Source organism: Apodemus sylvaticus, chromosome 13 (assembly GCF_947179515.1).
Source record: "Apodemus sylvaticus chromosome 13, mApoSyl1.1, whole genome shotgun sequence".
Classification (NCBI taxonomy): Eukaryota; Metazoa; Chordata; class Mammalia; order Rodentia; family Muridae; genus Apodemus; species Apodemus sylvaticus.
The window spans coordinates 32,506,505-32,532,551 of record NC_067484.1 but is presented as its reverse complement, the minus strand read 5'-3'; the positions used below and the strand labels follow the sequence as shown (position 1 = coordinate 32,532,551).

General features: G+C 45.4%; 1 protein-coding gene across 6 annotated transcripts in view; it reads left to right on the top strand.

Moving 5' to 3' along the window:
• The window catches only part of Nedd4l (NEDD4 like E3 ubiquitin protein ligase), a 322,257-nt gene that overhangs the window by 115,607 nt on the left and 180,603 nt on the right, over positions 1 to 26,047 (top strand). The window contains exon 1 of one of the 6 annotated variants that reach the window (XM_052201455.1): positions 14,911 to 15,008. The exons of the other annotated variants lie outside the window; for them this stretch is intronic. The gene's annotated coding sequence lies outside the window, so the exon portion shown is untranslated. Of the gene's footprint in view, positions 1 to 14,910; positions 15,009 to 26,047 lie in introns of those variants that run through there. 6 annotated transcript variants of the gene reach the window in all.

Here is a 26,047-nt window from a genome sequence, read left to right as displayed (position 1 = left end):
TTGAAATAATTTGAATGTTCCTTGAAAACAAAGGCTTAGTTGTTTGTGTGTGGGTGTGCATGCACGCACACGATGTGTAAATTCTCAGCTCCAGCAGACCAGCATCGAGTATCAGGGCAAAACAAGGTTTCACTTTAGTAGTTCTGGTATCTTTTCATTGCAGCTGACTCTTCAGCCACAGCTAACCAGAACAACAGAGAAGTCACATAAAAAAGCCAGTAGAGTCTTCACTTCCCTCTGAAAAGTCACAAATCCATCATCTCCACTGATCTCAACATTTTTATCCTTAAAACTTCTACAGAAAAGCCCACTGAGGTCTCAACACTCAACGTTCCAAAGACTTTCACAGTCCTCCCCCAAACAACACAGTCAGATCTGTTGCAGCAGGACCCCACTCCTGGTACCAACTTGTCTTAAGAGTTTCTATTGCTATGACAAAACACCTTCAGGAGGAAAAGATTTATTTGGCTTACATTTCCACAGCACTGTTCTTCATTGAAGGAAGTCAGGATGGGAACTCAAACAGAGAAAGATCTTAGAGGCTGGGTCATGGATCATGGGGGAGGGGTGGGGGTGCTGCTTACTGGTTGGCTTCTCCTGCCTTGTTCAACCTGCTTTCCTATAGAACCCAGGACCTGCATTCAGAGATGGAACAATCCACAATGGGCTAAGCCCCTTCTCATCAGTCACTAATTAAGAAATGCCTTACAGCTGGATCTTATGGAAGCCTTTTCTCATTGAGGTTTGCTCCTTTCTGATACCTCTACTTTGTGTGTCGGGTTGATGTAAGGGTAGCCAGCCAGCCAGGGGAAAGCACCTTTACCCATGGAGCCACCTCATCAGCTCATTTGAAGTGAGTTTGAATGCAGTGTATCCTGACAATATAGAAAGTGCACACTTCTTGTTTCTAGAGCGGGCTCCGAATAGTATATAACTTAATAGTCTCTTGTTGTTAAATGTACAGATAGAACCATTTCGTTCTCAAAGTGAGATTTCCTGCTAACTACGATACATAATTTAGATTGTCTTTACACAGTTTCTTGGCCTGGAATGTTAAAACTTTTTATACCTTTCATTCTGTGGAATGACCCATCAATTAAGGCATCCAAACTGGGAACAGCTGTCCTCAGTCCACTATTGCCTCTTGTCTCCATGCCTGGTCCTTAGTGTTTAAAGAGGGGGCTTTAGCCACTAGAGTCTGTCTTAGTTTGGGCTACTGAGTGGTGATGAAATGCTATGACCAAGGAAACTTATAAAGAAAAGCATTTAATAGGGGGCTGGATTATAGTTCCAGAGGGCAAGTCCATGACCGTCATGATGGAAAGTGTGATGGCAAGACTCCCATGACACACCTCCTCCAACAAAGCCACGCCTCCTAATCCTTCCCAAAATACATTACCAAATATTCTTTCTTTCTTTATTTTTTTTAAAGATTTATTTTATTTATTTTATGTATATGAGTACACTGTAGCTGTACAGATGGTTGTGAGCCTTCATTTGTTCCTGGGAATTGAATTTAGGACCTCTGCTTGCTCCAGTCAACCCTGCTCACTCTGGTTAACCTTGCTCGATCAGTCCCTGCTTGCTCAGGCCCAAAGATTTATTTATTATTATAAATAAGTACACTGTAGCTGCCTTCAGACGCACCAGAAGAGGGCGTCAGAGCTCATTAAGGATGGTTGTGAGCCACCCTGTGGTTGCTGGGATTTGAACTTAGGGCTTTCAGAAGAGCAGTCAGTGCTCTTAACTGCTGTGCCCAGGACTAAACATTCTAATACATGAACCTATTCAGGGCATTCTCATTCAAACCACCCCAAGGTCCACGCTTGCTCTCATCTTTCTGTTCTTCCACTGAGCATTGGCTATGTTATGTCCTTGGCAATCATTCTGTGGTGCCCATGGTGACACAGACGCAAACGCATGTTAGGAGACCCTCCAGTATGTTCTTTGCATCCTGCCCTTAGCTACTCTAAATACCTATGGCCAAACCTCTGTATCCTCACAAGATCCACCGTTTCTCTCTCACTACGGCTGTGTCAACCCCAGCTTCTCCATCTGCATGACCAAACTGTTCTCTTCATTCAGTCCATATCCCAGGTCTTTCCACCCGCCTTTCTAGATAGATAGGCAGTGATATTGGTTCCCTCCCAAGAAGTGTCAGTGAGCAACTGAGGTGAGCTTTTCACTCTCCTGGCCTTCAGGTTCATGTGGATAGGAGACAAACCTTTCCTATTTGCTGCCGTCCCGCATTACCCAGGACACTATGCCCATGAAAACCGTTATCCATTTCTTTGCTGTATGAGTTACTCTTTTCATTGCCCTGGCAAAATGTCTGACAGCAGTACTTGTGAGAAGAAAGGCTTCTTTTGGGTCACAGTTTCAGAAAGTCTATGGCAAGGACAGTAAGGAAGAATTCCACAACAGTAGGCATGAACAGTGTGGGCCCCTTACATCTTAGCATTAAACACAAAGCAGAGTACTTGGGCCAGACTAGAGAGGATATACCTCCAGGGTCTGCCAGAAGCAACCCAAATCCGCTACCTAGGCCATGAGTCTTAAAGGTTTTACATCCTCCCAAAACAGCGCCACCATCTGGAAATCAGGTATTCAAACCTGAAGTCTGTGGGGGACATTTCAGATTCAAACCACAGCCCCACATATCCACTGCTTGCATTTGGCAAACTAGAGAGCCTTATGTGACTTGTTCCTCTTTGCTCCTGCCTCTGGGCTGAGTTTCCTGTTCTGTGCTCTCCAAGCTATCTTGCATGCTCATATTATTACTGTCTGAATGTATTAATCTTCTTGTTCTCTTTGTTTTCTTTGCATATCTTTTTAATAAATTCTCATTCTTAAAATAAATTAATAATAATATGAAACTTTTTATAAGTGCATGTTGTGTTATTTTTATATCTTGCTCAATTTTTGGTTTTGTTTTTTTTGAGACAGGGTTTCTCCATGTAGCCCTGGCTATCCTGGACCTCACTCTGTAGACCAGGCTGGCCTCGAACTCAGAAATCCACTTGCCTCTGCCTCCTAAGTACTTTTGATTAAAGGGGTGTGCCACCACTACCTGGCATCTTTTGCTCAATGTTAAGATCAGCACAGATACATTTATTTTTAAGGAAAGCCCCATTTTAGTGTATACACACACACACACACACACACACACACACACACACACACTTCTTAGAGGTAGGAATTGTGATGCATGGCTGCATGGTGACCTCTGCCATCCAGCTGTGTTCAGGTATATTGTGGAACCTACAGCGTGGAACCTACAGCTCCCTCTGGTGGCCAACTAGTAGGTGCATTTTCATTCTGTACTATGGAAATGGGCTATGAATCCCATACTCAATTCTTTGGAGTTCACGTGTAAAGAATATTAATTCATATCTTGGCACACATTTTCATTTTCAAGCAGTTCCACACATAGGAAAGATTTATTTTTACTTTAAGCAATTTCTAATTTTTTTTTACATAGTTGGTGTTTTTAAAGTAGGCAGACATAGCGTTAAACATTATTTCCTCTTTTTATCTGCCAAATAATTTATAGACTCATCAAAACAAGATACAACTCACAGAAAAAGGAATAATTAGCAGATAGTAAAAAGGAATGAAATTCTTCAATTGACTGCTATGTTCCAGGGTGGTCTTGTAGACCCAGTGCGCTACTGTGTGCTACTAGTTTCAAAGTTTATGGATCAGAAATTTTTTAAAAGTTGCTCAGGTTTCTTTGAAAAAGGGATTTCCAGACTGGTACTCTTAATAGAGAAATTTATATTACTATAGTTTAATTTATATTGCTATAAATAGCTTCTGCCCATGCAGGGAGCAGGGTGTATCGTCTTAGAATTGCTCAGCTGTGGTTTGGATTTCAGAACACCCCCTTTGCCTAGGGCTGCCCCGAGCTCCTGCAGGGCTGCAGGGAAGCTATTTGTGGAAAGGCTGAAGAGGATTGGAAGGTGCTTAGCCCTCTGTCTTCATCTCCTCTCTGTGGCTCCCGTCATGACAGGAGGTGCCCGGTGTTGATTATCACAGCGACCCTCCCCTCGGTGAGCAGGCAGCAGCAGGTTTGAAGGACCAGTTCTTACATGCAGGTTGTGTTGGCTGCTGCTTTGGAGTGCTTGGGTATTATTTCAGTGTCTTGATGGAGTCCTGCTGGGGACAGAGGAGAGCGTCTCAGACACTTTGTCTAAATGGTTGTGTTTCAGCAAAAGCCCCCAAACCTGGCAACTGTGCCTAGAATACCCACTCATTTTGCACCAACATACTTATCCTTTGCCGTCATTTAAGGTCTCCCTCTCCTCTGCTCTCCCCTTCCCCTCCCCTCTCTTCTGCTCTCCTCTCCTCCCCTCTCCTCTCCTCTGCTCTCCTCCCCACTCTCCTCCCCTCTCCTCTCCCCTCCCCTCTCCTCTCCCCTCCCCTCTCCTCTTCCCCCCTCCTCTCTTCTGCTCTCTTCCCCTCTCCTCCCCTCCCCTCCTCTCCTCTCCTCTCCTCTCCCCTCTCCTCCCCTCCTCTCCCCTTCCTTCCTCTCTCTTCCTCTCCCCTCCCTTCCCCTCCCCTCTCTTTTCCTTTCCCTTTTTCCTGAGACAGGGTTTCACTGTGTAGCCCTGGATACCCAGGAACTCACTTTGTAGAGATCCTGGCCTCAAGAGATCTGTCTACCTCTGCTGGATTAAAGGTGTGCATCACCATTTAAAGTCAGCTGAGAGGAAGTCCAGGTTTGTTTGCAGTGGGGCCAAAAGTAGGGAAGGACACAAGCTATTTGGGATGATAAAAAGTAGCTTTTGTAGACACCAACATTTATTTTTGGCTCTGGGTTTACAGTTCTTAGCCCGTTCTTGGTGATCTAGAATGGATACATTTTTCTAGTCAGAAGACAGTTCATTCTTACATGATAATGTTTTAACTACAAACACACACACACACACACACACACACACACACACACACACACACACACACACGCATACCCCCGGCTGCTAAGGCTGTATAAATACATTTTTCTTGCCCCTGAGAAATTCAGACCTCTCCAGTGAACACAGAAATGAATAAAAACACTCAAGTGATCTTTCAGGGAGTGGGGGGGCCAAAAAGGGGAAATAATTTGAAATGTAAATAAAAAATATATTGAATAAAAAAAAAGAATTAGAGACACCTTTGCAAGAACCCACAGAAGATATCTGTTCCTTCTTTTCTTCAGAAAAGTGTCAACATGTCCCAAGTCGTTTTTTCAACACAGATGTGAAATGGATGGTCTTTTTCATGTTATATAATATTGAAAGTGGTACATGCTGGGAATATCTCAGTAGACATGCATGAGGCAGGAAATAGGCTTTGTTAGCCCTTTCCCTCAGTCTCACAGAAGTAAACCCCTTGGACATTTCTGTAGTTTGATGTGTTCCCTCTAGAATTCAAATACCAATAGTGTTCCAGGATTCAGAGACCAGCTAGATAAAGGTGATTAAGCCCGGGGAGTTCTCCAGGGTGGTGGGATTAGCTGCCTCTTACAACGCTTTCTGGAGGGAGCTTTCTTCTACAGCTTGACAGAATACTTAAAGCAGGAGGTTGCAACCCAGTGCAGACCCTGGATGTTGTTACTCTGGCCTTGGTCTTGTTGCCTCTAAAACTAATAGGGAAATAGATGTCTGTCTTGATGAATTAACCAGCTGTCGTTGTCATTTTAAGGAAGCATCCAATAGACCAAGACCCGGGTAGCCAACCTTCTGAGAAACAGATGGAGGATCATTACCACAGTGGCTGTTTCCCTTGTTTGTTTTGATGAGTTTTTTGCAGTGAGTCAGGGTAGCTGTCCTGGCTGTCTCCAGGCTGGTGGAGAGCTAACCATCCTGGAGTTTAGCTACCCTGCATCTCCCAGTAGCACTCTTTCTACCTCAGGCTCCCAAGTCCCGGCATTCCAGGTAGGAGGTACATGCTCTTGCTTATTTTCAATCCAGGCCTGGCCACTGAGCTGTTTCCAGGTCCCAGCATGCATCTGTCTGTCTTAGTATTTTCGTAACTGCTCAACAGCCACCATATTGGAGGGCCGTTGTCACACTGGATATACTTGTGGTAGAAGAAATGATTACATGGATCAATTCCCTGCTGTAAACCTGGGTTGCCTAGAGAAACCCGTCTCCCATAGGAAAGATGCCCCAAGTACAGGGTACTTAGACAATGCCAACTGGCCCTCGTGCCAGTGGTTGCCTGGAGGATGACATTTAAGTTGGCATTTACAGTACTTTTAAAGGTAGGAGTTAACAAGTTGTGTATCATCCCTTAGTGTGCATCTGGAAACACAGTCTCTTGTGCTCAGCATAGCTTTATACCTGAGGTGGAGTGCTGGGGGTATCTTGCATGCCTGCTTAGACATTCCCTTTAGAGCTCCGTCCTGCCCCGGGGATGCACCTATGGTTTATTCTTTTTTACACCCGTGGGCATCTTTTCAGATTGCTTCCCCACACTTGATTCACTCTGGATTTAACTTGATTCGCTCTAGCTTTGCAAAAGGAAACACGCAAAAGATCTCAAGGAGAAACATTGTCTTTATTCATCATTTCTAGTCGTTTAACTTCTGCCTTTGTAGTCTGTTTTATACCTTTTAACTTTTGGAGTCAAAGGATCCACAGGAAAAATAGTTACGACAGGAACACCTGCCTGGGTAAGGGGTCCTTGTGCTTTGGAGCATAGCGGTTCTGCTGGCAGGGCTTGGAGCAGGGGTCCTGCTGGGAACTCTGGTCTTGCTGTCACTATCCCGTCAGGAATCGCTGCGCTTAGTCATATGGCAAAAGTTCCAAGACCACTCTGCTGTTTCCCCACCAGCTGCCTGCCCGGGTGCTTCTGAATGTGGGGTGGAGAGCCAGGAGGTGCCGATGGCATCACCACTCACCCCAGAGCCTGTTAGGCGCATGGCAGACGAGCAGAAGCAGTCTAGAAACATTTTTTTTTCCCATGAAGTGTTGGGCTTTGGGTACAAAAGAGGTAAGATTTCCAAGCGTCTCTGGACCTTTTTTTGCAGTGGGACCCTCGCTTTCTCAGAGAGGGAGCACAGGGTTATGTGTCCGGGTGGTGGTTAGCCCTAGGAATGCATGGTGGCAGTCAGTCTCTTTGTGTTAGGGGAACAGTACAAATGTGTGACAGGGACATATGTTGCCGAAGTAAGGAGGTCTTCACTGTGACAAGACAGAGGCGATGAATGGCCACAGCAGAGTGTCTTAGATTAGGCTCCCTTGCTCCATCAAGCTGCTGCAACCAGTTTTTGTGAGGGCCAATTCCTTTTCCACAATGCATTCTTTAAAGCTAATAATATCTACTAACCTTGGGTGTGCGTGCGCATGCGTGTTTGTGTGTGTGTGTGTGTGTGTGTGTGTGTGGTCTCAGGTGTACAGGTTTTCATGCATATGTGTGCATGTGCTTTTGGAGAACAGAAGTCAGCCTTGGGTGCTGTTCCCCAGGAGGTGTCTACCCTGAGTTTGAGACAACATATCTCACTAGGTCCTGGAACTTGACCATTTAATTAGGTTATCTGGCTACCAAGTTCCAGGGCTCCATCTGTCCTTCTCCACTATCACAGAGATTAACTACAAGTATGTGCCACTGCATCTAGCTCTTTAATGCAGGGTCCTGGGAATCAACATAGCAAGAATTTTTACTGCGCTAGAGCCATAGCTCAGAGGTTAAGAGCACGGACCGCCAATCCAAAGGTCCCAGGTTCAAACCCCATGTAAACTATCCCTTGGGCTGGAAAGATAGCTCAGAGGTTGAGAGCACTGTCTGCTCTTCCAGAGGTCCTGAGTTCAATTCCCAGCAACCATATGGTGGCTCACAACCTTCTCCAAAAGGATCTAATGCCCTCTTCTGGCATGCAGGTGTACATGCAGATAGAGCACTCACAAACAAAATAAATAAATCTTAAAAAAAAAAAAAAAAAAAAAAAAAAAAAAGAGCCATCTTCCTTGCCCCTGACCTTTTAAGTTTTTAAAGAAGTTTAAGTTGTTCATCACAACAACACTGTCAGAGAAGGTGCAACTACCAGAGAACATCCAAGAAAAAGAATTCGTGGCAAAACCAAAACAGAATCTGGAGAGCCTACTGCAGGCAGGGTTCTTCTGTCCCAGAAGAAGAGCTGATTTCCTTAATGCATTTGTGGTCTATAAATCAATACAAAGACCAATAACCTAGTAAGGGGTGATCTTCAGAGCATGAGAAAAGACAGACTGGGCAGGTAAGAATGTTTCCTCCAGTGGCAGACGGCTTTCCACCATCAGAGGGGTCATGGTGCTCCCTATAGACCAGGGAATGAAGGTGTGAATAGTTAGCTCGCTGTCAGAGGGTAGGTGTGTCAGTGGGTTCAGCCTCTAGCCATGTGGAAGGTTTGTCACAGTGGCACTTACCCGTGCCATCAGATCAAGCCTGTCCACTCTATTTTTCTAAGAGGAGATACACAGTCATAGGTGTCCAGTGAGAGGTGGGCAGGAATGACTGTTCCTTGGTTGATGGAGGAGATAAATGTCCATTGAAAAGCAACTAATCCCGTGTTCAGAAATGAGCATCTCTGCCCACCTCCCCGGCTGGGTTTGCACTCAGCCAAGGTCTCTCCATCAGATTCAGTCATATAGGCTGATGGTTACAACAGACAGAAGTCTAGGCGTGTATACTGAACCTGAGCACACACCGGAGTTGCACATTGGACTAACGATGTTTATGTCTGACTCCACAGTAGAACTCACAGAGACCATCCAAAAAGACTTCACTAGGGTCTCATCCCAGAAACTGATTTAAGCAGCTTAGAGTAAGGCACAGGTAGTTGGGGTCAGGAGTGAACTCGTCTCTGCAGTTGGGAAAACTGAGGCTTGGAAAGGCCACTTGTTACCCCAGGGCTCTAAAGTTACAGAAGTCGTGGGTCACACTTACACGTGAGACTTGCACATGGTCTACGTTTAGCCTAACACTGCTACTGCTCTCAAGTCCTGCATTACTCTGTTCGACTCTTGACTTTTTCCTCAACACAGTGTTGGTGGGTTTTACCACCTGCACCAATCCAGTGGCCTCTGCTACCATTTGAAGAATGGATAGTATGCAAAGGTACACTTCTGCTTTCTTACAGAAGAGAGTCTTTTGGTACGAGCAATCTGTATTTGTTAGTAGACAAATCCAGGTCTCTCTACCGGAGTCCCCGGCAAGCCTTGATTTTTCTTCCAGTCCGCTGTGTTGGGACAGAGGTGCAGGATAATTTTTTGGCTCTTGTTCAGTACTGTTTTGTTGAATCAGAAACCAAGCCATGACCTTCTCCGGCAGCCCCCTTTGTCCAGCAGGAGGACTGGGAACAAAAGATGTTTCTTCACCTTCCCAGGGCTCCTCTCTCTGGGTTCCCAATCCTCCCAGACAACCCAGGAAGCCTTTATCCTCCTCTGATGTACAGTGAGCAGCTAACACCTCCTGAGAATCCTTAAAATTGTTCCCCAAAGAAACCACTCTGCTGCAGATGCCTATATTTAGGCCTCATAAAGCCCACATCAGATTTCTCCTGCCTTTCTCTCTCTGTCTGCTCTAAGCCTGCTGTTTGAAAGGCAGCAGGCTCTTTTGTCTTTAAAGTTCAGCACTGTCTGGCTAGCTCCCCCTTGAACTCTGCTGCCTTGGAATGTCCTGGGGCTCTTTCTTCCCTCATTCTGAACAAACTCCAAACCACAGGTAATAACCTTTACACCATAGATGTAGAAACAATACAAAAGGGCTAGAAAATATCTTCCTAACAATAATTTCCACAGCTAAGTGAACAAGAGTATATTTTGCTATGCCTCAAGGTTTGAATTATCCCAGATGCACTTAACTAGTTCACTAGACTCTCCTATGAACTGGCGGCTCTCCAGGTGGCTGTCTAAGATCAGAGCATATTTGATGGTTAGTAGCATAAGGTTCTATCAAGTTGAAACTATCAAGTTCAGTATAAAACTGCATAGAACAGGCTTAAGGTGCTGACTTCGAGCCTGGTTTGGGGTAAATTAAGGTATTAAATTGTCTTAAATAGCTGGGCATTGAGGCACATGCCTTTAATTCTAACAATAGGTTTGAGGACATCCTGATCTATAGCAGTTTCCAGGACAGCCATTGATAGATAGAGAGACCCTGTCTTCAAACAAACAAACCAATGAGTGAACTAACAAACAAACAAATAAATGAATGGATAAATAGATAAATAGAAAAGAAAATTTGTTTCTTAAGTGGAAAAAAGGGGAGGGACCATTAGGGTTAGTTCTCAGGCTTCCTAATTCTAGCTTATCAGGTTAATCGACATGTTATCGCGTACTTCAGTGATATTTGCTGACTGGCTCTGATTTGTCTGCCTCTGGTATTTCTGCTCTCTACTTAACCAAACACAAACATCGTTGCTTTCTTTCCTATTAGTTGGTGGTGATTCCGTGCAGTGGGATCTTGTTTCTGACTTCTGGTTGAGTTTAGTAGGCCTAGATTCATGCTGACTGAAACTTTGTAAGGTGCTGAAGCAGAGATGAAGAGAACAGGTGTGTGTCTTCAGAAGTTAACTGGCTCTTGCTGAGTCACACTCAGCTTGGCCCATGAACACCGATCCTAGATATCCAAGTGGTTTTGCCATTGTCTTTTAAGGAATTTGATATGTACAGACCCATACGCATATCCAACATTTTATTAGGGCACAATATTGTCATGGGTAAAGTTCATACCTTAGAGCCTCTACAAAATTGCTTTTAGGGAACCAAGCCATAGAGGTTCCCTGGGGTCTAACTTCTTGAGTTCTTTGTATATATTGGATATTAGCCCTCTATCGGATGTATCATGTCTGGTTTTAAACAGCTGGTTGGTACATGTTGTCATGCTTCGACATAACACTGCAGCCCGTGTTGTGGCCTTGACCTTGCAGATGAACTTGTGGTTGGTTGCAAGCTTTTGGAATCATTAGAGGCTAAGAGGAAAGCCAGGCTATGAATATATGCATACTTAGGAGAAAGGCAAGTGCCTACATTCTTTCCTTCCCCCTCATCCTGTGGTACCTTGTTATGTAGCCTAGTCTGATGCTCTCTGTCTACCTGCCTCAAGCTGTCAATATTAACCTCTCATCCTCATACATGGGCATTACCACACCTAGCTGAACTGTATTTCATTTTTCTTCTTCATCCTTTTTAAAAATCTTTTATTTTTATAATTTTGTGTATGTCCCATATTTACATATATATTTACAAATACATTTGCATCCCCTTCCTCCAGCCCTTCTTGTGCCCCTCTTGGCTCCTGTTAAACTCAGAGCTTCATTTTCTTTAATTATTATTGTCACACGAACATAGACATACATGCACCTAAATAAATATATACATATGATGGTTTGGAAGAGTCTGGCTGAATCTGCCTCCTCTTGACAATCACTCTTCACAATACTGCAAGGTGCTTTCCAAGATGCCAAGGGAGAAAGTCACCAGAGTCCTACCCAGCAGTGACACCTGTGAACCACAACAGTAGCTAGGATGGTAAGCTATCCCAGGGTGCAATGGGAGTCCTTATATGCTGGCAGCTGAGCAGCAGCTGCCTAATTGGGGTTAAGGCCCACTCAGTAGGAAGGAGTTCATGCTGTAAACCTAGCCAGCTGGTGAGCACCTACTCCACCTCCCAAACCAGTATGATCTTTAGCTTCATTCTTAGTATTTACTCTTAACAGGTGTGGTTCTCAGCCCTCATCAGAGCAGGGTTTTTCTGTAGAGATGGAGACCATTGTTGAACTAGATTCACTGATCAAAGCCCTTTTACAAATGAGCTATTTCTTGGTGTTAACTTTTTCTGTATACTCTGATTGGCGAATGCAGAGCTACTGAAATTCACCTCTTGATTGTTCTAGGATAAAATTAAGCTTATTATAGAGGAGATTTCTGCTGTATCTGCACTAACATACAACCAGTACACGGGGGCGGTAAGGTTGCAAAACGTACTTTCCTCAGTGTGAAGTCCTGACAATTCCGTCTTCCTCACTGCACTCAGCAGCAGTATCCTCTGTTACACTCCAGACTCCGGCTCCTCCCCACGCTCCAAGTCCCCATTATCACTGCCAGTCTCCTGGCCACTGCTTGCGAAACCTGAGGTTTATTGTAGTTCCCCTGCCGCTGTCCTATAAATCACAACATCAAGTAAGAGACTTGATGTAGGGGCATCTCTTAAATATGAGTTTCCTAAGGTCATCTTTCTTCACAATCCTCACTTCTGGGAATAACCCCCCAACCCCCAAGATTTGTGTCTTAGTTAGGGTTTTACTGCTGTGAACAGACACCGTGACCAAGGCAACTCTTGTAAGGATGACATTTAATTGGGGCTGGTTTACAGGTTCAGAGGTGCAGTCCATTATCATCAAGGTGGGGATGTGGCAGCTTCCAGGCAGGCATGGCGCAGAAGGAGCTGAGAGTTCTACATCTTCATCTGAAGGCTGCTAGAGGAAGACTGGCTTCCAGGCAGCTAGGATGAGGGTCTTAAAGTCCATGCCCACAGTGACACACCTACTCCAACAGGGCCACACCTACTCCAACAAGGCCACACATCCAAATAGTGCCACTCCCTGGGCCAAGCATATCCAAACTATAACAATTGATATTGGTCATTTATAACTTGCTGGATGTAGAATAGTCCAGAGGGATGAATGGATACCCGAAGAAGATAAATGGTTAGGAACATTGCTTTAAATGTGACTGGCTGCCAATACATTCTTCAGTTGCACAGAATAACTTATAAGAACCCCTGACACACACACACACACACACACACACACACACACACACACACACTGTAAGGCCCAGTCCCGTCTTTGGTCAGTTCAGAATCCTCAGCTGCCTTCTTCAGCGTACTTGGTGATTCTCTTTTCCTTGCAGTGATGTTGCGGCTCTTTCTGTTCTGTGTCAGGGGTATACTGGCACTCGCTTCTGTTTTCTCTCTGGGTGCTGAGAATTTTCGTTTTATAACCACACTCCCAGATGTTAGGTGAGGAAGGAGAAAAAGAATTTTTTTTTGAGTGTGAAAAAAAAAATGAAGGTTGGAAATTAAGATCTGAAGGGAGAGAATAAAGGTTGTCCTTGAGCAGGGGAAGGAACTGGCTGTGGGGGAGTATTTGTGACAAAGCAGGAATTCCATGCTGCCTCTCCAGAGTGGATTGAAGGTGGAGTAGGGTTCGTGACTGCAGTGTGCAAGGGCCACCAGCAGATGGGGATGGCAGTCTCTTGGCCTGGATAGGATCAAGCATCCTCTTAAACTCCTCATCATTATTAAAGAGTGGTACCATCTGCAAGCCCAATTCCAAGCCTCTGAAAGGGAAAATTACAGGCAAAGAACCTTGGCTCTTCTGTCAGCTCCTCTCTATATTCTTGGTCCTTAGAACGGAGCATGTTCCTGGCTGTCTTAGTTTGGGTTTTACTGCTGTGAACAGACACCATGACCAAGGCAACTCATAAGGACAACATTTAATTAGGGCTGGCTTACAGGTTCAGAGGTTCAGTCCATTATCATCAAGGTGGGAGCATGGCAGCATCCAGGCAGGCACGGTGCAGGAGGAGCTGAGAGTTCTACATCTTCATCTGGAGGCTGCTAGCAGAATACTGGCTTCCAGGCTGCTAGGATGAGGGTCTTTAAAGCTCATGTCCACAGTGACACACCTCCTCTGACAAGGCTACACCTCCAAATAGTGCCACTCCCCGGGCCAAGCATAATCAAACCACGACACTAGCTTTCTAGTGGGAATTTACATTGAACCTTGGGCTGAGGTCCCCTTTATCTTGGGCTGCCACTTGGGTATCTGAGGGGTCATGGGCTCTCTCTTTTCAACCATTGGATTCAAAACTGAACTTTAAACTTGTGCCTTCAACGTGCTGGAGTCATTGAAAGGAAAAGCACCCTGTGTTACTAAATGTGCAGTGGGGCATGGATTCCTTTAGTTGGCAGTGCTGGAGGTGAGGTCAGGGTCTTGCACCTGCTAGGCACGAGCTCAGGCAGCCCACTCTATGCCTTCTTGAGTCAGCCTCCTCATTGAGGGAAGAAGAAGAAAGTAGCCCCGGGGTGGTTGAGGACTATAGTTCAGTGCTCAAGAGAAAGGAAATGTAGAGGTTAGGTTAAAAGTGCCTTGATGGTGCAATGTTGCTCTCAAGAACACCAGGGTCTCCCTGCTTCTCAGTACAGGGCAGGAAGGAGGTTGGGGGATGGGGGTGGGGGGCTCCACTTTCCAAGGATCAGGGTGGTTCAGAAATATGCCCAGTGTCACTAAGCTCAAAAACCAACCGGTTTTAGTGAATTAAAAGTGAAAGTTCATTTTTGCCTTTATGAGGGTGACAAGGAATGTCCCAGAGGGGCGTTCTTGCTCCCTTGGCTATTCTTCCTAACATTTGTGTGGCCATTTAGGAATAGCTCTGGAGGGCTGTCCTTCCTTGCTCCCACATCTTGCATCACTCATTGTAAAGGGGGCGTTCCAAATGGCTGAGGGACTCTGAGGTTCCAGGTCACCTGGGGCAGACTGTACACCTCTTAAACCTTGGCTGTCAACTTCCAAGGTGCAGTTTGGCTGCAGGTCAGCATCACAGAGCTTGAGCTGTTTCCTGTGTCTCTGGAATCTACCAAGTTCCGCCTATAGTGTTTGGCTGGGATGCCTCGGTGATGAGCCGTTTCTGTCTTCCCCACGTTTGATTTCGCTCAAGCTTTTGAGACAGGCAGGCAGCAGCAGCAGCAGCTTCTAGCTTCTTCTAGCCCAGACAGCCCTCAGCGCAGCTTCAGAGTGCCCTGCCTACTGGGAAGCTCTACGTGGTTCTACCTGGCCAGTAGCTACAGAGCCCTCCCCTCTCAGCACCTGGCTCCGCCCACCCGTTCCGGGCTGTTGATTGCCTGTAGGGAACTGGAGAGGCCAGGATTCCTCTTCCATTCTTGCTGTTGTTAAGGGAAACAGACCAACCATCTGCATCTAGACCAGCCTTCCTCTCCCTCTCCCTTTTAAAGGAGGTTTTCCTGCCTGGAATCTGGTAAGTGTGGGCAAAGGCTCTGTCTCCTTTCTTGGTCTGTGCAGAACCCTCTCGTGTTGTGAGCTTTAACTTACATGTGCTAGAATTTAGAGGACTCTTTGAGCTTACACCTTCTCTCTCTTAAAGTACTCATTGAGTATCTTTAGCATGCCTTGATACCTGTATCAAAAAATATAGCATAATTTTTTTTTCATTTCTTATGTGCTTAACCTCTCTGTCATGTTGCCCGAAGCTTCGTCCCACTGGGCAGCACAGAAAGCGATTATGCCTTCTTCCCCATGAATAAGTGATGCATCTGTCCTTGCTGTTTTCCTGAAATGTCAAAAATAGACACAGTGAAAGGATCTATCACACAGAGTTCAGAAATTTGGTACAAAATTCCAGGTTGAAATAAGGACAGAGCTTTTCGCTGTAGGCTTCATTATATATTTGCTCCGATTCAAAACACAGCCAGTGTGGTCACCTGGGCTGCCAGGAAATAAGTGTGTTTCTGGATCCCTGGAGATTAGCTTCCTAGGACGCAATTTGTCATAGACCTTCATAGGAACCTCGAGGGGACAAGTCCTATGACTCCCAACTTGAGCTTTCCCAGAGCTTCACAGATTTTATCATTTTGCTCTTGGGTAGAGAGAGGCGTCCTGTCAGTAAGTTTTGATACTGAGACGTGAGGTGCTCAGCCCCTCAGTCCTTTCTTACTAGCGTCTCATGGTCCTCAGTGTTCAGAATAGGAACTGTTATCCTTGCTTAGAGAACTGCAATGGACATTTTATATTTTTCATATTCTAAGTTAAAGAGGACTTACATAAGTGCCATTTAGAAAAATACAGGGATTAATTTCTTGGAGTAAGCTGTCTTTCCATGAGGTCACCTGCAATAGCAGGAACAGTGTGGGCAGAGAGAGAGAGAGAGAGAGAGCGCTTTAGTCACAGAACATGGACATATTATATGACAAAATGGAATTATATGACCCTGAATGGAAGACCAGTGCAGGAATACATTTGGGGAGCAGACCCATCAACGGGCACCTTACACAGAGGCTGAGACGCAGCATGTGTGGTTTCCATGGGCTAGGAAGAAGAAGGAAGTTAACCTTGGGATAGCTTGAAATGTGCCAGAAAACAAAACATTTGTCAGGAATCTTCAAAACCGTGGGCCTTTGTCATGTGTGAAATTGAACTTCTGACCCTTCTTGCTTCATGGTGACTTGTTTCCCTTGCAAACTCTGTGGTGCTGGGTCTTTAGATGTGGGGCAAACAGAACAGTTCAACTACTGTAGGGACTCACTGTTCTTTTTGTGGGTGACATGAGAGTATAGAGCCAAAATAACCACCACAAAAAAAAAAAAAGACATTTGAAAATTAGTGAGGAAAAATCTAGCACTCCTTATCTGTGTATAATTCCCTCCCCGTAGGCTGCTTTGCACATGTGGTAATGTTTGGTTCCCCCCCCCCCCCCATAAGGGAGCAGGAAGAGTAAATAGACTCTGGCAGCTTCAGAAGAAATGAGTGTCCTCTCCCCCCAGCCAGGGGTGACCTCATTTCGGCTCTTGCCTGGACGCTGATGGACTCTTCCTGGTGACACAAACTGTGTGTTTGGTAACATTCTTTCAACTTCCAGACTCTCACTTCTGGCCAAGAGGCCTGAGCACCTGGTTAATGATCTCTAGGGTAAATGACTCCAGCCTGGTTGGGACTGCTCAAGTGGAATTGCATACCCTCCTCTGGGGACTTCTTCCCTGCCAGCCACCTGCCCACCTGTGGGAACTGGGCAGCGCCAGTCTTCTGTGTTCTTTCCTGGGTGGTACAGGAAAGAACTACAAATGCCAGAGAGGACGGCAGCTACAAGCTGCCCACCAGAGGACTCACAGGTAGCTCAGATCAGGGTAGTCCTAAAGTCCACAGCCACCCTGGGAGATGGCAGGGTGGTGGCAGATGATACTGGTATTAAATGATTGTGTGTCCCCATCTGCATGTGGTCATTGCCCAGGTCTCCTGCAGGCACCGTGGCTACCATCTGTTCTCGTTCATCTTTGATTGACAGTCTCAGTAAATGGCGGGGGTGTCTAGATGACCTTTGAACTTGTAGGTCAAGGAGAACGCACAGTAGTTCTGACCTGACTATAGCACTGGTGATTTCTTTATGCTCCACAACAGCAATACCTAAAACAAGGTTAAAAATAGCTTTTATAGTAACAGAGGCAAGTTGTCTCCCTTTATGATTTTTGAAAGATATCCATTAAGGGTAGTTTTAGGGTTTTTTGTTTGTTTGTTTCTCAACCTGCAGTCTGTTAGGTTTGACTGGGGAGTGTGTTTCTCACAGGTCTCTGTTGAGTGTTGAAGTTCTTGTGGCTAACCTTCTCTATAAGGAAACAGAACAACAGAAATGAAATCTGGAGGCATTACATAAGGCATGTATTTCCTGTGTCCGGATCATAGGCATCTTCCCCTTCTCTCTGCCTTTAATTGCATTTTGCAGAACGGGACCAGCATTAATTGTGGATGGCAAAATGATCCTTGAGCTCTGCGGTCCTCTGAGGCAGGGTGCATGTGGGTCCATCATGAGTCATCTCAGTCTCTTTCTCAGGCCAAGTTCTGTGTCACACAGCCCCTAGCTGGGACTCTGATATTTATTCTAGAATCATGGGGTAGGTAGGATTAAATATGATTTTTTTAACCTGAATTCTTTGTTACTAGGGAATTATTAAGTGTATGTGTTGCATGCTTTTTCTTTTCTAAGCACTAATTCAGCTGGATATAGTGGTATCTGCCTAGAGTCCTCCTACTTGTAGGGTAGAAGCAGAAATATTAGGAGTTCAAGGTCATTCTTGGCTGCAAAGCAAGTTCAAGACCAACCCGGCTACATTGTCTCAACACATCAAAATAAACAAAAACAAGAAAGCTTAATTCAGTGCAGCTGAAGGCAAAACATTGACTTTGCAGCTTTGTTCTTTAGTGACTGTGTTTTAGAGATAAACACTGGTTTGTATTTTCTAATAAAGAGCTTTTTGAATCACTTTATTATTTTCAGGGTGGGAGGCATGAATGCGTGCACAGTAGAGTGTGACAACGCACACGTGGAGGCCAGAGGACACCCTCAGACATCGCCTGTCTCTTTCCGCCTTGTCTGAAGAGTGGTCTCCTGGTCATCTAGGTGTGCACCAGGCTAGCTGACCCACTAGCTTCTGGGGATCCTTCTGTCCCCACATTCCGACTTGTAGGGGGGCTGAGATTCAAGCCGTACAGTACATGCCTGGCTTTGTGTCAGTATATGGAGCCAGACTCCAGTCCTGTGCGTGTGTAGCACGTGCCTTACTCGCAGACCCCACTTCCCAACCAGAATTGTTTTAAAACTAGTCGTTCCATTCACACGGAACTCTGGTATGTAAACTTACCCTCAGATACTTAAAGCAGTTCTCCAATAGTGGCAGTTGTGTCCCTTTCACCAGCATGTGGTAGTTTCTGCAGACTTTCTTTGGTTGCTATAGTTTGGAGGAGAAGATGATGGTGGGAAGTGGGTGGGCACTTGTGGGTTGGGGTTTCTTGCTGGTTTCATTTTTGCATTTGTGCAGCATGTCCTCTCCTGTGGGACATCCAGCCCAGAGTGTCTGGAGTGCTGGGGTTAAGAGTCTGGCTTTAAAGACTATGTCTGGGTAGTGTGTTTATAAGGAGTAAAACAGAGTGTGTGGTGTGTGTGTGTGTGTGTGTGTGTGTGCGCGTATGTATGTATGTATGTATGTATGTGTGTGTGTGTGTGTGTGTGCGTATGTATGTATGTGTGTGTGTGTGTGTGTATGTATGTGTGTGTGTGTGTGTTGGGCATAGTTAATAAAGATAAAGAGCTGTCGCTGATAATAGCTTTAGGGTAATAAAATGTCTTTGTCAGGGCCAGGGAGATGGCTTTGGGTGAAGGTATTTGTTGCGAAGCCTAATAGCCTGACTTCCACCCCCAAAACCTGATGTGGTAGGAGGAGAGAACTTGCTCCCATAAATAGTCCTTTGACCTCCACATGCTTGCTGTGGCAACCGTGGACCCACCTATGCACTAATTAGATAGATAGATAGATAGATAGATAGATAGATAGATAGATAGATAGATAGATAGGTAGGTAGATAGGTAGGTAGATAGCAAGAAAGAGAGAGCGAGAGAGAGCAAGAGAAAGAGAAAGATGGATGGATGGATAGGTAGATAGATAGATAGATAGATAGATAGATAGATAGGTAGGTAGATAGGTAGATAGGTAGGTAGATAGTAAGAAAGAGAGAGCGAGAGAGAGCAAGAGAGAGAGAAAAATGGATGGATGGATAGATAGGTAGATAGATAGATAGATAGATAGATAGATAGATAGATAGATAGATAGATAGATAAAAGTAAAAAGGTTTTAAAGTATCTTTCCGGTTCAAATTATTGGCAAAATGCCTTTTAAAAAAATTATGGCTTGATAATTAATAAAAGTATAGTAAATAATTACCCGATACTTTTTATGCATGTTTGCATGTGTACGCACATGCATGCGTGCATGTGTGTGATACTTGGGTTGAAAATCAGGGCCTTGCAGTCTCTGGGCAACTGTTCTACCACTGAGCTCCATGCTCTGCCCTGACTTGACGAATTCTTGCACGAGCTCTTTGGAGTGAGGCTTCAGAGAGAAGCCAGCAAGTGGGAGATCCGGCTGTGGGCTCTGTGTCTCGACATGGGCCTGGGCCTCATTTCTCACACAGTGGGGATACGACAGGCACATGGCTGTCGCTGTCACTGCGAGGTTGCGGCTGACAGGCAACTCTAGAAACAGACTCTGAGATCTGAGAGCTAATTCAGTCTAAGACGCTCCCTTTGGGGATGAAGGAACCGGCTCCAAAAGGTTAGCTTTCCTTTTCTAATCTCCTCTGACGTGTTTCTCTCCCTCCTTTCAGTTCTTGGGCAACTTTGCCTGTTAATTAATTCACTTTTCAGTTAATCGTGCGCTCGTATCTGACATCTTTTATTGTCATGCTGCCTGCTCTTAGAAACCTTCAAGATTAAAATTTTCGTGCATATGCTCCCTGACTGTTTAATTAGATTAAACTGGCTTTGCAAATGGGATAATAGTGGAGGTACCTTTGTGTGCCTGCCTGTACCCAGAGACACATATGGTAAATTTCAGACCCAGAGAAGACAGTGGATGACCTTATCAGACTGGGCCTGACTGAGCAAGTAGGAAAATTAGAACTATTGCTGAGAGATGTCTTTGTCTTGCTTCTAACTTGTTTCCTGCATGGGTAGCTTTCTGTGTATTTGAGAGGACCAAAGGTGCCCCTTACTATCAACCAAGGCTGACTTGTAAAGAATTGACTCTTGACAATGTTTCATCCAACATTTCCGTTTTCTTTTGACCTAACCCAGCTCCCTTTTGTCACACGGATGGCACATAAAGTACTCCAGCCCACTTCTGGTAGACTTGGCTATTCCCAAGGTGTGACTGGTGTTCTGGAATAAACAGCCTTGAGCGGGTGTTATTCTGGCATTCTGGTGGGATTTAGTCACACACCCACTCTTCTTGGAAACAAGTGGTCTCTCCAGAGCTATACTAAGCTCCGCCTACCTCTGTAGAGCTACACTAAGCTCCTCCCCGCTCTGCTGAGCCTCACAGAAGAGGTAGCTCTCTGCTTGTAGAACCTGGTCCCTGCCCCTCATTTAGAAGACTAGAGAGGGCTTGCATATGAGATCCAGAAGCTGTCAGTCCCTGTCTGCTGTGCCTCCCTTCACACATACCCCACTCCATTTCCACCACAGCAAGTGTATTCTTTCTGTTCTCTTCTACCTCCCTCTGCCTGCCTTGGCTAGGTTTGGGTCTAGGGAAGTTCTGGTCAAAGTGCACACCGTGGGCCGGTAGCAGAGCCTGTTAGGCAGGCAGGTGCCAGGCTCTGCCCCTGACTTGTGGGTTCTAAGGAATAACAGCGTGAGGAAGCCCTGATCTGATGCCTTCTTCGGGAGAGGACGCAGCAGTGGTTGGTCACCAGGACCGAATGGATCCTTGCTTTGCTCTCACACAGCATGCTGTCTGTGCACCGCCCAGACTTGGCCTTTGCTGAGGGGTCTTTTCTAGGTGGTTCTGTCCACCACTCCTGCTTCATGCATTCGTCATAGCTTGACTTCTCTAGTCATCCTCCATTTCTCTTGTATGACAAGTACCCCAGCTCTCTTTTCTGCGTGTGTCCCCATAGAATCCACATCTGTGGTTCCGGTTTTCTTTACTGAATGTGTTCCCCATAGAATCCACACCTGTGGTTCCAGATCCACAGCTTCAAGGAGTCAGAGACTCAGCAGAAATCCGAACATATGCAAGTGAGAAAACTGCATCTATATTGAACATGTCTAGAACCTTCTTCCCTGTTACCCTCCCCTCATAACACAGGAAGACTATTTTCCATATCGCTGATAGGGTATGGAGTATAATAAGTTATACAGAAATGGCAGAAGCTCTGTGGAGAAGTTTAACAACAGTAAATACGGTGACATAGTACGACATACAGGCTTTGAGCACCTTTGTGACCTGGAGCTAAAACTCCATGGACTGAATGAAGGAACACTGTAGTCTAATTATTGCCTGTATACACATAGAAGCATGTTAGCTCCACAGCCTTGCTGTGAGGTGGACATGCATGAGCACAAACTTATTAACTGATGTTATTAGGCTCCTGCGTATATTTAAGTAAAAGTTTGACTGTCAGTTACTCCCTAAGTTATGCACACACAGACTTGCCAGCTGAAGTAATGCAAGTAATGAAATTATTGCCACGTTTTGTAGGATCTAGTCTGAATTGGAATTTCAGGTATTCTTTAAGTTGGTAAGTGTATTCTGCACAGTGAGTGTAAGATTTTAGTGTACTGTTGTCCAGTGTTGATCAAAGTATACAAATAAGGGGAGGGTTGCTTTTGTTTTTAAAAAGGCAACGCTCGATACTGAGAAACAGATGATCTTATCCGAATATGCTATGCTAGCTGCACCCAAATTAGTAAATGCTAAAATAACTAGGGCTGATAAAAAACATTGCACAAATTCTTTTTACTTTTTATATAATTGAAGTAAGCTTTCCACTTGGTCGTCATCTCTGTGGTAAACCCAATCCTGCCAGACTGTCTGGGAAGATTAGTGAATCAGACCCTAAAATTTCATAACATTCGAAAACTAACCACTATGTTCTGTGACTTATTGAGAATACAAAGACGTTCCTCAGTTCTAAGATTTATGCCAATCTTGTCAGCCCGCTGTAAGCCAAGCCCCATGTAGAAGTCCACTGTGGAAAGACCATTGCTTTGAGCTCCGCAGTGACCTAAGTGAAGTTTGGCTTTTGCAAATTGCAAAGTGTAGCTAGATTTATGACAGGTTTGCCCCCGCCCCCCATCTCCCTGCCTGCCTTCCGCTTTCCAGGCGTGATTTGTTTGTTTTATAGAGTTTGTCTTGTTTATGGGCTTTGCTTAATAAGCAAGTCCTTTATGTAAGATGCAAAAGGATAAGAAAAGTCTCTTGGTATTGTGATGTTGATATTCTATGGGCACCTTGACTTTTCCACTGGGCAGGGTTATCACCAGATAATGCCAACCAAATTAGCACACATTTAGACAGACAAATGTGACTCTTGTAGCTTTAATGAATATTTGTGTCTACGGGTGACAGGCAGTGGCATAAGAGAATTGCATATATTTGTGAGTTTTAGTCTTTTTCAAATTAGGCATACCGTTTGTTTAGTCTTAAACACACACTCTAGCAGGGCGGTGGTGGCGCATGCCTGTAATCCCAGCACTCTGGGAGGCAGTGGCAGAGGCAGGCAGATTTCTGAGTTCGAGGCCAGCCTGGTCTACAGAGTGAGTTCCAGGACAGCCAGGGCTATACAGAGAAACCCTGTCTTGAAAAAAACCATATCCAAAAAAACAAAAACAAAAACAAAAAAAAGAAAAAACCCACACTCTATAAGAGGTCTTTGTCTTCATTGAAAGGTGCAGAGGTCACATGCAGAAAGCTGGGATTCCAGAATGTACCATGCATTGTTAGAAAGAAGTCATTTAGTTTTTCAGATAAAAATTGAGCTTCCCAGCTCTGAAATAGTGCAGTGAGGGGTAACAGAAGACCTAGGAAAAGAGGAACCCTGCATCTTACTGGGGATGGTGTAAAATGTAAATCAGATGCAGATTTCCAGTGGGCTAGGAACAGCTTAACTAAGGAGGCTTGGACTGGGCGGGGCCTGGAGAGACTGCTCAGCAGTTGAAAGCATGCATTGAACTTGCTGAGTCAGGACCCAAGACCCAGGACCCAGGACCCTGGACCCAGGCTCAGCAGTTCACAACCTCTTGTTACCATGGCTTTGTGGGATCTAACACCTTCTTCTGTCCTCCATAGTTATTCATACTGACAGACACATATCAACAAAGAATCTCCCTCTCCCTCTCCCTCTCCCTCTCCCCTCCCTCTCCCCCTCCCCCTCCCCTTCCCTCTCCCTCTCCTTCTCCCCCTCCTCCTCCCCCTCCCTCTCCCTCTCCCCTCCCCTCCCTTCCCTCTCCCTCTCCCTTCCTGTCCCCCTCCCCTCCCCCTCTCCTTCCCCCTCTTTCTTCCCCTCCCCTCCCCCTTCCCCACTCCCTCTCCTTCCCCCACTCCCTCTCCTTCTTGGGTGTTTATAGCATCGGTCTCTAATTCAGTGAACTAATGTGGTTTTATAATCACTAGCCAGCTAGTAGTAGGATCCCAGACAATCAAGCTTGCACAGCACTGGCAATGAGTTCTGGTCGCAACTGGTTGAAAGAGAAACAGAGACCGAGGAAGGTAAATAGGGTCACCTGGCAAAGATATTTGCCCTTTCTCAACATGAGGAAGGCTATGTTTAGAGGAAATGTTTGTGGTGATAATATTTGAAAGTTTGTTTTGTAATCCTAGGGAGCTTGGACTGTTTCAACTAGAGGGGTGTGGGAAGGGAGGGGGGAGACAGAGAGACAGGAGTGTGTCCAATGGGAGAGGAAAATGAGATGATTAATTGGTGCAGAATAAGAATAGAAAGCACGTGGGAAGCAGAATCTTGAAGTTTCAGGGCTCTCTATTAGTCATTAGTTGAAGATTTTGCTCTAAGAGAACTGATAGAGACCCACCCACATCCAAAAGGAATTTCCAGCCTTCCCTTTAACTGCAGGTAGAATGTTCTAAATATATTCTGATTTAGCCTTGTTTCTTTCTTTCTTTCCATTTTCTGCTCCCTTTGCTCCGGATAAGATCAGCTGCCTGCCCTTTGCCTCTGTGGGCATTCCTGTTTCCTTTGCACCGTGTCCCTGTCCCACGGATCCTCTTGTACTGGTCCCTCTGCACCAGCAGTTTTCAGCCTGTGGGTCACCACCATTGGAAAACACATGTCTCCAATGGTCTTAGGAACAGAGACACTGCTCAGTAGCAAAAATTACAGTTATGAAGTAGCAATGAGATAATTTTCTGGTTGGGGGTTGGCTACAGCATGAGGAACTATATTACAGCATTGGGAAGGTTGACAAACACTGCTCCACATTCCCCATGTGAGGATGAGTCTTCTTATATATTCTTATATCCTTTGGGGGACAAGCATCTGTGAGAAGGCTTCCTCAGTTCCTTTCTGTCTTCTCTATGCTCAGGACCCTCCTCCCATGAGGGTGCTCTGCACACTGAGTACTGGCTGCTCTAAGCATCCAATAGGATCGTGGCTAAATGAAAGCAGTTTGAAGAGCACACTAAGCTTCTCAGTCAGAAGCCAGTGTTCTCTTACCTTGTGTTTGCAGAGCTGTTGGCACTGGACTGCTCATTCCTGGCCTCATAAAGAAACCCTTGGAGGACAGCCACCCTGCCCGAAGTGCTTAGAGATACTGTCTTAGAGCTTAAGATGGGCGGGAGAAGCGGATGGAGTCTTTGTGTACGTACATGGGGATAGGATTTGTTTATAATCTGTTGCTATTGCTAGTGAAGTGCATTAAAGCAGTTATCACTCAACCATCCTAATGCTGCGACCTTTCAGTTACAGTTCCTCATGTTGTGGTGACCCTCAACCATGTAGTTATTTTTGATGCTACTTCATAACTAGAATTTTGCCATGTATTTGCCATGTAAATATCTGTGTTTTTCCAATGGTCTTAGGTGACCCCCGTGAAAGGGTTGTTAGACATCTCTAAGTGGATCATGACCCACAGGTTTAGGATCACCTCATTAAGGTATCTGGGGTGTCCATCTTAGGAAGAGCCAGCCAGTGGATTCTAAGAGGCTTGATGCTATAGAATTCCTGAGCCCTACTCTACCTTCCTCGCATGTTTGGACTTGATGGAGCAGTGCCACTGCCCCTGTCTGCCATGGTGTTCTGGGGACTCTATCACCCTAAAACTTGCCTCTGTGCTCTGATGTATGCACTAGCGGCCTCCGCACCCCTCTCGTGTGTGCACTAGTATCCAAGCTCTGGCCAGTCATCGGGGTCTACAGGTTGCATAAACAGGGTGCCGTGTAGTTGTTGGTTGATTTTCGCTTGCATTCAGCCTGAAAGGAAGAGATTGTTTCCTCACAGGTTCTGGAGACCCTGTGGAACACTAGGTGGCGGCCACCGGAAGACTTGCTATTACCACAGTGACATCTTTGCTACTGGCACTGCTAGGAAGAGTATTCAGGAACAAGGCAGAAGTGTAGAAGATACTCAGTTTTCCCCAGGGTCTGGCTTTCATAAGGACTGGCCAGCACCGCAGACAACGGTACTTACTTAACTCCTAGATAAATTATTAGTGTGTTAATTGTGGTCATGAGTCAGAGCCTCTAAGGTGTCTTCCCTTAAAGAGGCCGAGCCTTCTTCTCACTCTCTTGTCCTAGGGTTCTAAATATGGAAGCATAAGTCCAAACTCTTTCCAGATCATAAACTAAGTCTGAGTTAATAGAGCGTAGGCGAATGGGATTCTATTTGAGTGTTATTTTCAGATGCCTCCAGCCAGGTTGGGACCTTTAACACCTCAAAAAAAAAAAAAAAATCCCTGGAGTGAGGATTAAGGGACTAGCAGCCTGTGTGTGGTTTCTGGGT